Below are 14,257 nucleotides of genomic sequence, written 5' to 3' on the forward strand. Positions count from 1 at the left end.
CAGCATATTACACTTGAGGCACAGGAATCAATATTTGAGTGAAAGCCTTGCTAAGCATCATTTATATATTTATTTTTTTAACCTCAAACATTCTAAATTCAAGTCTTCATGTACTTAACAGTAAATTACGTTGCAAAGCAGGTAAAGACGAGTGTAATTATATGTTACATTTAGAATAGAGTTGGTAAGGCAAATTGAGGATGGCTTACAAGCAAAAGAAAACTTTCTTGAGTCAGGATGCAGCTGTGTCATTCTACCACCATTATATCAAGTCACCTCCTAGTTGAACCAGGCTACCCGATTTCAAAAATAAGAGTGGACAAGTCACAATTTCAAAGCTATTATAAACTAAGCAGCACTTGACAGTTGAGAATTTATGGATCCTAATTTTAGAAGCATCATTTGGATAGGATCCAAGACAGAGGTAGTGAAACCTGCAATGAGATGCAAAGGGGAAGAGCTGAAATTCTCAGCTTTGTTCTAAGGAAAGTGAAGCCCCTTACTCTGTGGAATAAAAGAGCTGAAAACATTTCTTTTTTTCTTCTTCTTTTCTCTCTTAGCTTTGTAAACACCAGAATCACAAACAAGGCAAAAAGAAAAATGAAACAAAAAGAAAGCCATAATCACAATTTTAAAACTCTCATTTTAAAGCTAATTTAATGATATTTGCAATCACTTACAATGTGTTTTCCACGTTAGAGCTACCAGCTTTTGAATCTTAAATATATTACTGGCACACGCAGGCACCTGCAAAAAACTGCTTTCAAATACCTGTATTCCTGGTTCTGTCTGTTGTTCCAGGCTGTGGAACTGATGTCAGGGGAGCTCTGCCACAGCACAGCAGATCCACCAGAAAGGTGGCTCCATGGTAATGCCAGTAATGAGAACTGGTGGGTGCCATGAACCAGTTCTGTCAAATAGTCTCATTCGCCAACCTCCCTTCAGGAAGGCTAAAACTCCAGATGGAAATGACAATATGCAACAGTCTCTTACACTCTAAGAGTGGTGGCCAATACACAGGCCAGCATCCTTCCAGTTTTGATTGTTGAGGATTATTCTTTCCCATTTTCTATCTGTAATTACTATTGGCAGTAGAAAACCATCTCTCTTATCCACTGCATTTGGATAACCAATTCTCTTTTTTTTTTTTTTTTTTTTTGAAAACATTCAGATCGTAAAACAGACATCCAAGTATCCTGCTTGCCATTTTACATTCATTTTTCATACGCATGGATATATCCCAGAACAAAATACTGACTTTTTGTTGTCTATGGCTGAGTCATAAGGCATTTAAAAAGGGAAGCTTTAAAGGAACTCCTTTGTCCTCAGACCATCTTTTCCATCAAGTATTTCTCCCAAAACAACATTGTTATGATGTTAGTATAAAAGGAAGAAATCTAATGTGGGAATTAATATACTAATTAGTTACTAACAATAACCACACAGTTACTGTTATAATTATGTTTAAAAAAAAAAAAAATCAGCAGCACCCTTTGTTGGGCATACATTTACAGGAGCATTTTTGGTCAGATACTTTCTTGAGTTTAAATATATGATACATAAAGCATCAAGACAATACCAACACCATAAACATCACTATCGACTTAGAAAGAGGGTTTATCAGTGGTCCCTTGACTACTGTATCCTGCTTGAACAGTGGCAGTTCCAAATGCTTTGGAGAAAAAATGCTGCAAATAGAAGTCTGATAAGTCTGCCATCTGGTAGCCCATCTACACAGAAGGGTTTTGTGAACTGATCTCTAGCTCTTCCTACAGAATATAAGGAAAGCTTTAATTGCAGTAAGCCTTAAAAAAAAAAAAAAAAAAAAAAAAAAGGAAAAGCTTTTTGCTTTGGATTAATGTAATTTTATTTAATTGCTTCTAATTAAAATTATTTTACAAGTGGAAAACAAAAGTGTCTATTAATTCTCTGCATACACTAAATTTAGATATTAACTGAGTAGCTTATTCACAGTATTTACTATAATTACTGCAACACTTTTCTAACTTTGATGATTTAAAAGTTTTGGGACTTGATACCAAATAATAGTTTCTGCTGCATAAAGCAAAATAATCTTTCAAACTCCCAGTGCCTTTGTACTCGGAACGTGACTCACTAAATTTACATTTTGTGAAAGTACATGTAGGAGTAAAAGCACTTATGTATTATCAAGAAATATGACATTATAATCCCATGAAGTTACTACTTATAGAGAAAAAATAAAACTGTTCCCATTCTCTTCCATACCTAAGTGTAAAGTGAATACTTTCCATTAACTTTACCTTCTATTAACTTCATAAAGAAAAAGTACGCTTAATATTTTTGCATATATTTTTAACTTCACTTTTAACACAAAGTTTAAAGTCAGCCATGAAATATTGAAATTGGAGATATTTTTCAATAAGCATTAACTCATTTAAAAATCATTTTTGTATTTAAAACCATTCCTTGTTTTGTATCAAAAAAAAGAAAAGATGTGGACAAAATCAGGGGAAATTAAAAAAAAATGTGGATCATTGTGCAAACATCTTTATTTTATAAATAGAACAAAGTTAGGCCAATAAAAGTCAATTTCTGTAACTTCTCTTTGTTTCTATTCCTTGCTCTCTCTCTCCTTTTTAACCACCCGGGTTCCCACGTAGTTCTTCAAACACCAACAGAACAACAAAGCAAATTAAGTGTGCTGTTTTTTGCTGAAATTCGCTAACTGAAAAATCAAAGGTATTATTAAAGTCTGCTTCTAAGACATTTTCTACATGCAGACAGGCCAATTTATTTTACAAATTCTTTAATACTCAAAGCCACAGTCTGTCACAAGAGACCTATGCTTGATTTATTTCACAGGGATATTGCACTAACATATGGTGCAGCCACCCTATGTAGTTCACCCCACTAACACTTGAGCATATACCTCTATCAATAAACAAACAGAGAGAAGCAGGGGAAAAAGGCAGAAACATCAACTGCAGGTGGGTGTAAACTTAACTGTGAATCCCTCAAGCACCAGTGTTCACAGCTGAACCGTGCAGGAACGGTCACAGCAGTAAAGAGGTGACTTTCTGGGTTTTTTTTATTTTTTTTTTCTCACCTGCTTATGAAGAATGAAGAATGACTACAGCACTGCCCTGGAGGACTGATGAAAATCAGGAAAACAACTGTAATAAGAATGGGGTTGTACAACCTAAAATGGATTAGAAAAATGGCTTTAAAATAACCAATGCACAAAAGGTGACATGGCAAAGCTTGGAAGCCTTCTGAAAAGCTCTTATCATGGAGCTTCTTCTGGAAATCATGGGACAGACCAAGAAACAACTGAGCACAGCTCAGTAGAGACTAGAATACAATTTTATTTTTAATTTTTAAGCTTTTTTTGGGGAGGAGGGGGGGAGGGGGAATTACATTCCCATTTGTTAACAGTTTTGATGGCATATTACCGCTGATTTCTTTAAAGAAACCAGTTCAGCCAGCCTCCCAAAAAAAAAAACACCAACTACCACATTCAGGCATAGACATACTAAAGAAGCATCTGTGCAGTGCACCATCAAAAGTGTCTTTTTATTATTTTCGCAAGATGGAAACTCTGTCAGTGAAATAGCATTTGCATTTACATTTGCCTCATGCAACTCCAACTATCAAATTACTCTCAAAATCAGAATTACTATCAAAAAACCAGAATGAGATAATTTATGCCATGGCCATGAAGTAATCAAAATAAAGAAATAAATAAACAAAAGAAAAATAAACAAAATTTAAAAATCAGGATAAAGCAGAACATTGCCTTTTTCTTTTTTTTTTTTTTTTTTACTCAAAACTCACTAAGGTTAAAAAACAGGGAGTCAATTCAGAAAAAGGAAAGCAAAATGCACTGTAATAAGCAAATGGGCTACACGAAACCAAAATGCAGAGAAGAAAATAGAAAATTGAGCAAGATTGAAAGCAGGAATTTAATGAGTTAAATTAGGAAAACAATTATTAAAGTGTCTGTTTCAAACATCTGAAAACTAGAACTTTGAAAATGTACTGTTACGTGGAAAATTCTGTAGTGTCAAGAGAATATTCCAAATGAAAAGGTTTTTCCTAGCTCTAGCAATTCACTAACAAATCATCATTAAAGGTTTGATCCCCTGGGCACCTTAACAGCATTTCTGCAGCATTAATAATAGGCCATCTAATTCCCCCAGTTGATTTCTAACTTCTAATTAGGTTTTAATTCATGATATAACTTAACCTTCTATTCTGATAGCCTCTATTCTTAAGGAAATAGGAATTTATCTTTCTAAACTAAAAAGTTTTTACAGTCAAGACTGATGGATTATATTGTTCTTTCTGCTCATTTACCATCTTCCTCAAACTCTTCTGAAATAAAGCATTTTTATTATTCTCACTGAAACATTCTGAGTCTCCCATATCTGCTCGCTCTTCCCAGCTGGCAATGAATGGCTTGATTTTGGAAATGTTTCATATCTAAAAGGCAGGAGTTGGTAACGTTCTGTAAATTACTATCTCAAGCAACACCAGAAGACCAGGAACCTTATTTAAAACTGTCTCTAAGAGTTTTGACTTGGAACAACATTGAAGAAACTCCCCATTCCACCGAATAGCACTGAAGAGGCAAGGCATTGGTTAACGGGGCCCATTTTAACGTGGTCTCTATTTGAATTCTCCTCGTTGGGGATTGCTGCAGTACTAGGCTCTCTTCTACAGGCTTGCATGCAACAATTTCTTCTATCAAAGTAGAATTATTTTTTATTTTATTTTATTTTATTTTTAATCTGCTGCTTTTTCATTATGGTTCTTATCCAATTTTCTCCTGCATGAGGTAGGTTAGCCTAATATACCTCTGAGAGCTCTTGTGATCTTGAGCAGAGTAGAGTAACGGGGAGCAGAACAAGATTTGGGAGTAGAACAGAATTGGGGTAGAATGGAACTGGAGCATTACCAAACGAGGAGTAGAACTGATTATGGGAAGAACTAGGGTGGAATTAGCAGTAGAACAAAACTGCAACAAGAACTAGAAGGGAATTCCTTGCCAATGCACCTCCACCTGCAATGCAGCACGCTGCTAGCTCTCCCCTGGGATGCTGGCAGCAGCAGCGCCCTGCCGAGGAGCGATGAGCTACGCCTGGGGAAGCTTCCTCCTGCACCGAGCCACTGCACCGCTGGAGGAACGCTTCGGGGATCCACTTGCCTAAGCCGCAGAGAAGAGTTAGACATTGTGAAATGTTATTCTTGTGGTTCTTCATCAAATGGAAATCCGAGCCTACGACTTGTGCCCAGTAAATTTTCCTGACATGTTTCAGTTTAATTTGTTTTGTTCTAAATGTCAGCAAAAGATATAGTCAAGCAAGAAAGAATTATGAGATTTCTTTCCGCTGTGACATATAGCACTGCCTGGATGGGATTGACAGGTGATATAACACTCAAATATTCATTCTGAACCACAGAGGTTAAAAAGCATTGCCTCATTGCAGTGTTAGCATTTTCACAGTTGCACCAAACCTTCATATCTATGCAAGGAAAAAATCCATTGCCATTATTTGAGTTCATATTTTTAAAAGCACTATACATCATTCATGCCTGCAAATAAAAATCATGCTGTTTTTCTTTAACTTACTGATATCATTATAAACAAATATGACAGCAGTCTAATTTTCTCTTCTATAAAACAAACAGCATGTCCCACGTCTAGCCCAACACTTTTCTGGTTACAATTTGAGGTTAAACTTGCACAGCGTGATCATTGCTACAAATGATCCGCAAGAAACACAGAAGAAGGAAAGAAACTCCCCCTTGCAATTTACCATTAGAAAACCCCAAAGAAACAAAGTCATTTCAGATTTTCCTTTAATTTGCTTTCAAGGATTTTGAAAGGCTCTGGCATTTCTTTTTTGGAAGCAATACTCAAAAGTATTCCTTCCAAATAAACTAAAGATTTTACACAAACCAAAGAATGCTTCCAGACGTTTTTCTCTCAAGTATACTTTAATAAATCTCTCTAAATAAAGAAAACTTTAAGGTAGATAAATAGCTTCTTCAAGGATAAAGAATTAGGGAAGGGCTCTAAGCATTAGAAAATTATACTCATATTTCATTTCAATTGATTTTGTCTAGCTAATAATTAAAACCAAAAATCTTACTCTTCTTGTTCAAGGGAAGAGAAAAAGTATTATTTTAAAATATGATAGAACAATTACAGTTGAATAATACATATGTAAATACTAAATGTGCAGATAATGGGATTGGTATGAAAAAATTTAAAAGCATTGCTCTATCACTAAATTCAATATAATCAGCATATTCTGCTGAATATTCAACTAAAAACAATATTCACATTTTTTTTACTTGGTTTTAAATATTTATTTAGTTTGCACACACAGCAACATAAATCTGCAAACAGAAAAATCATTCTGGAAGAGAAAGCTCACCTACAAGAACCCCAATAGCAACAGAGAAAACAACAGTAAAGCCTCAACACTTTGATGCTTCTTCAAAAATCAAGACTATATGGTGCTCTAACAAGCATGGTTGGATCAACTTAGGTGATTAAAAAAATATATATATATGATAACCAAGAGGCATAATGAAAACAGCTATTTGGTTATTAAAAATTGTAGCATGCTGTTTAAAAATAGTTAAATTTAATGCCATATGGGAAGGGTCTATCAGGCCACAATACTGGTGAGAATTTCCTAATCAAGCTTAACAGATAGCCAACAGACTGACAGATAGACAGAAATTGCATATGCCTCATTTCCTTTACAAAACAGACTAAAAATAAGACTTTACTAATAATTATCATTACATCTATGACAGCGCCTATTATAGCACCAACAAACTTCAGCCTGATGTGTGTTTGACAGGAAAACAATGAATCCAGAGAGCGTATCACCCTAGTGGGCAAGGGAGAAACCAAGGGAGATGAATGGAAGAAAAGCATCCACCCCACTTGGTGTTCTACGGCTGTCCTGGTAGAGACAGCAAAGGAAACTCACCCGTAAAAAGACAACAAAGGAACAAGGGACAAGGACAGCAGCTGCACAGCCAATAATGAGGACAGGCCTTTAAAGCCTAAGCAACAGTTTCGGCCTTCCCAAGCCGAAAGGCATGGACAACAAGCTGACAAGCACTTCCACAGCCTAAGGGTGCCCTGAGCAGAAACAGGCTGAAGTTTAAAATTTTCCTCTCCTCTCCCGTAAGTTCCTCTTCATTATTTACATATTTTCTCCTTGGTGTATAGGAATAGCGTAATAGCAAGTTTGAACTAAATTTCTCCATGACTATAAAAATATTTTTGATTAAACAGATGTCAGCAAAATTTTATGGAGTGAAAATTGAGTAACAGATGGTGAGGCCTGTGGAGTTCAAAGAGGCTGTATTTTATTAAAAAGGAAATTTGAGGAAAAGAAGTATTTTGCTGGAAATATTGATGCAGTGTTTAAGCAAATGTAGAAATATTCTTACTTGATAGAAAACAGTAAGTTGTGTTTTTTTTTTTGTTTGTTTTGTTTTTAAAAAAAAAAAAAAAAGAGGTATTCATGCCATAAGCCTCAGACCATTAAATAAAGGATTTAACTCTGATTTCTTTTTACTGAATGGAGCTTTCCACCCATGACATCAAGGTTCTTAAAAATAACGTACTCCACAGAGGAAGAAAAAACACCCAGCTACCAACACCAAAAATAACAATGACCTTGATTAAGGTCCTGGACAAAATGTCTCCTGTATGTGACACACACAGCTGTGGCATCAGTTATTGTGAAAGCAAGTTTATGAATACTTAGCCATGGAGTAATAAATACTTTTAATATTAAGTTTGGGATAGATATTCACCAAAGCCCCAAATAATGGCAAGTAGTCTACAGAAAATGAGACTGAGAAAGATTATAACTTCTGACTACTGTTACTGTATCACCTCTTTTCCAGCTTTACCACTTAAAATGGTGGTTAAAAAAAAAAAAAAAAAAAAAAAAAAAAAGCCATCAGTGGAATATAGGCAGAGAGCTCACGAAATCAAAAGAATGGAAAAAAATAGTCATTATTGTAGTATAATATGATTTCTCTCCCTATTCCTATGGCTCTCAAGTCTTTTTTTCAAGGTGCTATTTTTAACATACTGTATTACATTACTGGGAAACAATTAAAAAGGCAAGTAGCAATTTCAAATTAGTGACCAGAGCCATTGTGCAGCAGAGTACCCCTAAGGAATAGCAGTCAGTGAGCTACTTTCGGTGCCCATAGAGAAAGTCTTGGAGATATGTGATAGTTTCAGAGCACCAAACCATAAGAAAAAGAACTACCTGTTCTCCAAGTCAGCCTTGTGAACACGGGCCCAAGCAGGGCTAAGGGGCAGCATCTGACACAACCCACAATATCGCTGCTCTCCCTGGTGGCGCAGAGCAGGGCAGGGGCACCACCAGGGTGGGAGCTGCCAGAGCTACACACCCGCACATCACCACAACACAGCTTGGTCCAGCATCGGCCACTTTTTATCTCCCTTAGCACAAGGCAGCAGGGAGGAGAGTCTGACTCTGATCTGCTCCTGCTGCAGCACAGCTCAGAGTTTTGGTAATGGCTTCGACTGTGCTTAAGTGCACACTGACGTACCAGTGGTAAAAGGATCACACACACGCTGCTGGATGGATATTTTTGATCTTGCATTTTAATTCCTCAATGACAGCTTCTACCAGATACTTGAGCTATGTTGTCTGGGTTCCTGATGTAGATATCTCATGGAGACATGGGAGCTGCTGTGTTTGCACACTTCCAAAATACTGCTCATTTGTCAGAGAGCAACCCCCACGAGTATCTGTCTATCTAGAACCAGAGTGTCCATTAATCAGTAGTAATATTTGTGGTTTATGAAGATTGCAACCTCTTAGTGGCTTGAGGCCCTGACACCACCACCACAAGAAATACACATCTTGCTATAAACAAGATGTATTATATCCATGAAATAGACTATAGTATACACATTCTGCTTATGTTTGGCACAGTGATAAAAAAAAAAAAAAAAAAAAAAAAAAATCAGCTAATGCAAACCTGTACAAAGCAAAATACCCTCCTCAATATCTCTACTGTAGCTTTTGAACAGGTAACAGTTATTGAGATGAAATGTTTAGCTTCACAAGTCATCCATCATTCCTTCCCCTGTATTGAGTCATTTATCACTCACATCCAGGTATCTTACACTCGGTTCAGAGAGATCAAGCAAAGACATGAACAAGTTTTTATATTCACACTGCTACCAAAATAACTTCAGTCATATTTAGTACAGCCCTCCAACCTTCCCAAGGAAAAGAAGCATTTGGATAACTGATCAGATTCAAACGTCTTGAAAGCACGTGCATGTTGAAAATATGGTCACAGTGCTTTTAGACCTAACACCACAAATCTGTAAGAAACAGGAGGGTAGGGATTAATGTTCCTATTTACAGGTTCTTTCCAGCAGTCTTCTGTATCAGTTAGAACTGAAGGTTTCTTATTTTCAGTGAGTTTAAAAAAAAAAAAAAAAAAATCAAGGCAAGTGTCTGAAATTCATCAGATAAATGAGAATTTATCTGATATATACCTTGATATAAATATAGAAGAAAATGCAGCTTTGGCATTTCAGGCATCATCCTTCAGAGCTGTTTGTCTTCTGAAAGCAAACACCTCTATCAAACTACAAAAATCTTGAAATAATTATCCAAATACCTCCCTCTCTATCTTATGCTTTTTATAGCTTTCAAAGAACACTTAAGCACATGACATTTGGAGTTTTAAGTATTCAGTGTTAGTGGCATGAAAATATCATTTCAAATTTTGGAGGGGGGATTTTAAAATTCTGACCCAAAATGATAACTTTGGTTAACATTTTCATTCCTGGACAGTTAAGGTAAAAGCACTGCATAATTGTGAAACAGAGAAACCAATTTCACAGAGGGAAGGAGGGTATTTTAAGATATGCAGGTAAAATCCTCTAATGTAAGTGCCCCTAATCAATGCATATAGGTATACATTGTGTGCTTTTCAAAAAGAATGACCCAGAGCATATCAGTTAACTAGAATATTAGAGTTGAGTTGATGGAACAGGGAACAATCATCAGTTCAAATTTACAGAAAACATCTGTATTTAAGCTCCCAAGAGACATTTCAGTATTTAGATATAGGTAACAAAATCCCAAGGAGCGTCTCATTCCCATCGGTGCTGAGGCTGAAGGAAGCATCCATAATTCTTCCTTGCATTCAAGTCTGCCAGCCGTGCTTCTATATTAGCCTATTCATCCCTATGTTTTGGGTATCAACTGCCAAGAAAACACTTCAGGTAGTGCAACTAACAGTTCTCTGGCACTGCACAGGGGACTGGAGCAGACTGGAGCACTTCAGTGAGTGGCGCTGGGTAAGTATGCAAGGGCAGAAATTCATATTCAGAAGAGTGGTAATTAGCTTTTATCCCATGGGGAGAAAGCTGTTATATCATAGAAGGAACAATGAAAATCACCTTAAAGAATGGTGTATCATAGCAATCACATAATTTTGAAAGTAGAAAACATATTGCTGAATTTGAATACTGAGCCTTTCTGTTTGGAACACAGACTGGTAGCTCATCAGTCCTTTTTTCTGACAAGGTTTAGGATACATTGCAAGTGTAAATTAAAAAAAAATAAAAAAAAAAAATGATTTGTCCTCTTGAAGAGAAGGAAAAGGTAATGGCAAAGGTCATGTCAGGAGAGAGATCTCCTTTATTCAGTGGCAATGATATGGGGCTTTGGACCAGTTTGGCAGGGCCAAACCTGACAAATACCAGTGCTGTTTATTAGGAAATGACACAAGGAAAAAAATACACTTCACACTTTTTTTTTCCCTGCAGTGAAAGACAGAAGAATTCTATCTAAAAATACAAGATCATTGGTTTGTGTGAACAAATTAAGAAGAAAATCCATAACAGCATATTTAACACTTTCACTTGCCTCCTTTCACTTGGTTAAGTACAGATACAGATTAACAGGTGAGTAAAATTAGGTGCATTTCCTCAATATCTAAGAAATATTTTGTCCACAAAAGTTTCATTATACGAAAGAAGCATTCAGCTTAAAACAGTCAAGACTAGCAATAATCCTTAATTGATCTTCCCCTTCTTCCAGGTGGATTTCTTCGCCAGTTTCCTGGTACCAATACTTGCATATTGCATGTTTTCATACAGGATTGAAGTAAGGCAGCCTTCTACACACAATGATGGAAGGGTAGCTTAAAGCTCCTGTATACCTCTGTGTGCTTTGCCCACACATAGCGAACAGCAGGTCCACAGCTCATTTGCACAAGAGTCAGAAGTACTAATTTGCACGAAGTCGCACTATATACACACACATAAAACCCAGGAGCTTGGCCAGGGGCACATGGTGCACTCTGCATAAACCCAGAGCAGTCCTTTACTCCTTACTGAGAAGAGTAGAGGAGGAGGGGGTTTCAGCTGTTTTTGGTCTGCATGGATTTAAGCAGCGATCTAGCCTGTATTTAAGCAACACAAAATGAAATACCGTATACCACCACCAGCTTGGCTCTGCAACCCAGCATCTAGCACACTGTTGGCCGGATTTTTATAGGCTGACAAGCAACTGCTATTTAAGAATCAGTTGTAGCTAATGGTACATTTTTACTTCGAGGCAGCACAGCTAACTGCCCAATTAAGGACTGCTATTAACAGCTTCAGACAAATAAACTTACTTAAAAGCAAAATGAACTTGTTAACAGCATCATTTTCAGGACACCTCAACGGCTGTTACCATACTGTAATCAGAAGTTTCTGAAGAGTTGCCTTTTAAACACTTTCACTGACAAGTTATCGTTTGGATAAAATACTGCGCTCACCCTACACTGTATTCATGCTGCAGAGAGCACTCCACTGAAGAGAGATTATTTCAGTCCAAAATAATATGATCTGGGGGAACTGAATTAGTCCATTGGTAGAGTTTAGCATGGAGAAAACTTTTTGATGATGAAAACCAAAACACACTTTTTTCTGCCTCATATCAATACTGTACTTCATACCAAGTGAATTGTACTGTCTTTGCTGAGAACTTGGGCTATTTGGAACTACCGGTGTAACAGCACTGGTGCTAATGGCAGGGAGCTCCCACCCTACTTGCCAGGACTGCAGTATGTGGATACAAAAACTGAAGGTAGATCTCAGGTATTTTTCCCATACAGTTTTGGGCTTTTGTTTGCGTTTTTTTTTTTTTTTAAAGCAGATACAGGTCATGGCATAGCAACACGCTGCCCTGTGCATTGGGAAAGTCAGAAGGTTTCTGAAAGGTGTATGATGATTGTGGAGAGCTCACTACCACTGCTGACACTCTCCTTGTCATGTGCATGTCTGGGAGACTGTCCCGCCAAACCCAGCTTCACATTTAATGTCTTCTTTAAGAAAAAAAAAAAAAAAAAAAAAAAAGAAAATAAAAGAAAAAAGAAAAAAAAATGAAACTTTAGAAAACTCAAATCAAGTTAAGGTCTGTCTGATTAATTGCTCTACTTAGCTAATTTGATAAGCTCTAAGTCAGTTTTCTGTGCACCCTCCATTGGCTTGATCTATTTTGTAAACGAATCTAATTATGAACAGCTGCAATCAAAAGATCCCAACCCTGCAGAAGTTATATGACTCTTATTTGTAGATAGTATTTGTAAACAGATAAACTATAGAAAAGCATCTTGCCACAAGAAGCGTTTCGGGGATACAAGGCAGGCATACAACAAAGGCCACATTCACTGAGTACAGGAGCCACTCCTACACTGCCCAGTGTTTCAGTCCTGCTCATTCAATGATGTAAACTGCATTCTTCAAGTGAGTTCTAATAAAAGTTGCATTACAGCAGATAAAAGAAGACAAATTGTTCAAAATAATTGCAATCCCCAAACAACATTAATCAGATAAACCATATATCAGAAGCTGAATAATAGTGCTAGATTCAATTGAAAATACTATGGGTATCTGAAAATTAACTATGGGCCTTCAGAAAGAAAGCTCAGTATGAGGAGCACATAAACTGATGAAACTACTGTAAAAGAAAAAGGTTCAGCAGCACCTTTAGGGGGCATGTTTTAGATAATATACAGAATAACTGTATATATACTGGTCTAGATATACAACTACCCCTGATTCAAAAGTGACAAGTACTATATTTTAATAGGTGTGATTTATTGTTGTTTTAAACACCCTCAAAAACCATTTCAAAACCATTAGAGAAGCATCAGCAGCATACGATTAATTTTCCCATCAAAACCAGAGAGGCTATAGCTTAGTTTATCTAAATTTTTATGCTAGTCTTGATGCATTTAAAAAAAATAGTAATTAACTTGACAATAATACTGTCAGACTTGCCTAATCAATAAAAACAGTTTGCATTGGTAAAATCCAACTACCGGGCATTTGAGTTTACAATGATTTCTTGTACTTGTTGTAAAAATATTTTAGCTAAGCAATGCCAGGCTGAGCCTTATTCCGTAATTGTGTAAATTAAAATTATGAACCCCATACTTTAGAGAACATCTACAAATCTTGAAAAGAATTACTCCTAGATGGTCTCTAAAATTGAAAGACACTTTTATTGTACTTTAGAGAAGAAAACACTGCTCCACTATTTTAAAACCAAGACTATAAGAAAGCGAAATTATTAATGGAGCCATTACCATCTTTCTGGTGCTCCCAGACTAATTAATTTGCAGTCAGTGCTAAGATCCTCACACACTTTCCAAACTTTTAGCAAGCACTAAGACCAGTAGAACTGCTCCATACTACCACTGTGTTGTACAGGAGACTACAGAAAAAGACCTTCAGTTTGCAGAATGAGGAAAAAAAAAAAAAAAAAAAGAAAAAAAAAAAAGTCTGGAGACAGAAGAATGATAGCATTAAAACACCTGACAAATGTTAAGCTTTTGTTCTTGCATTAATTGCTATTCAAGAGGGATGAGTAGTTAAATGTAATATGCAATTGAGCAAGGGCTTGTCCTTGGTCATGATCTGCAAATGCACACATAAACCTGCTGGCTGTTCAAGACCCTGCAAGACAAACTATTGCCATCAGTAAGTGTGCTTATTAAGAAGCCAGTGAATACGCTAGGATTACATTTTTATTCGGGAAGAAGCAGTACATCTATGGATGTGATTGGACTGTTAGAAACACCAAGAAAAAGCTAAATGTCTCCAGTGCTTACCTTGACAGTTCAATGAAGCAGATTTTAAATTTGCTGACTTGAATGTAAGTGAATTAGGGAAGAAGATTTA

General features: G+C 36.5%; 1 long non-coding RNA gene across 2 annotated transcripts in view; it reads right to left on the reverse strand.

The window, feature by feature from the left end:
* The window catches only part of LOC116492957, a 196,265-nt gene that overhangs the window by 118,618 nt on the left and 63,390 nt on the right, over positions 1-14,257 (reverse strand). The window lies entirely within an intron of this gene.

Source organism: Aythya fuligula, chromosome 10 (assembly GCF_009819795.1).
Source record: "Aythya fuligula isolate bAytFul2 chromosome 10, bAytFul2.pri, whole genome shotgun sequence".
NCBI classification, from domain to species: domain Eukaryota; kingdom Metazoa; phylum Chordata; class Aves; order Anseriformes; family Anatidae; genus Aythya; species Aythya fuligula.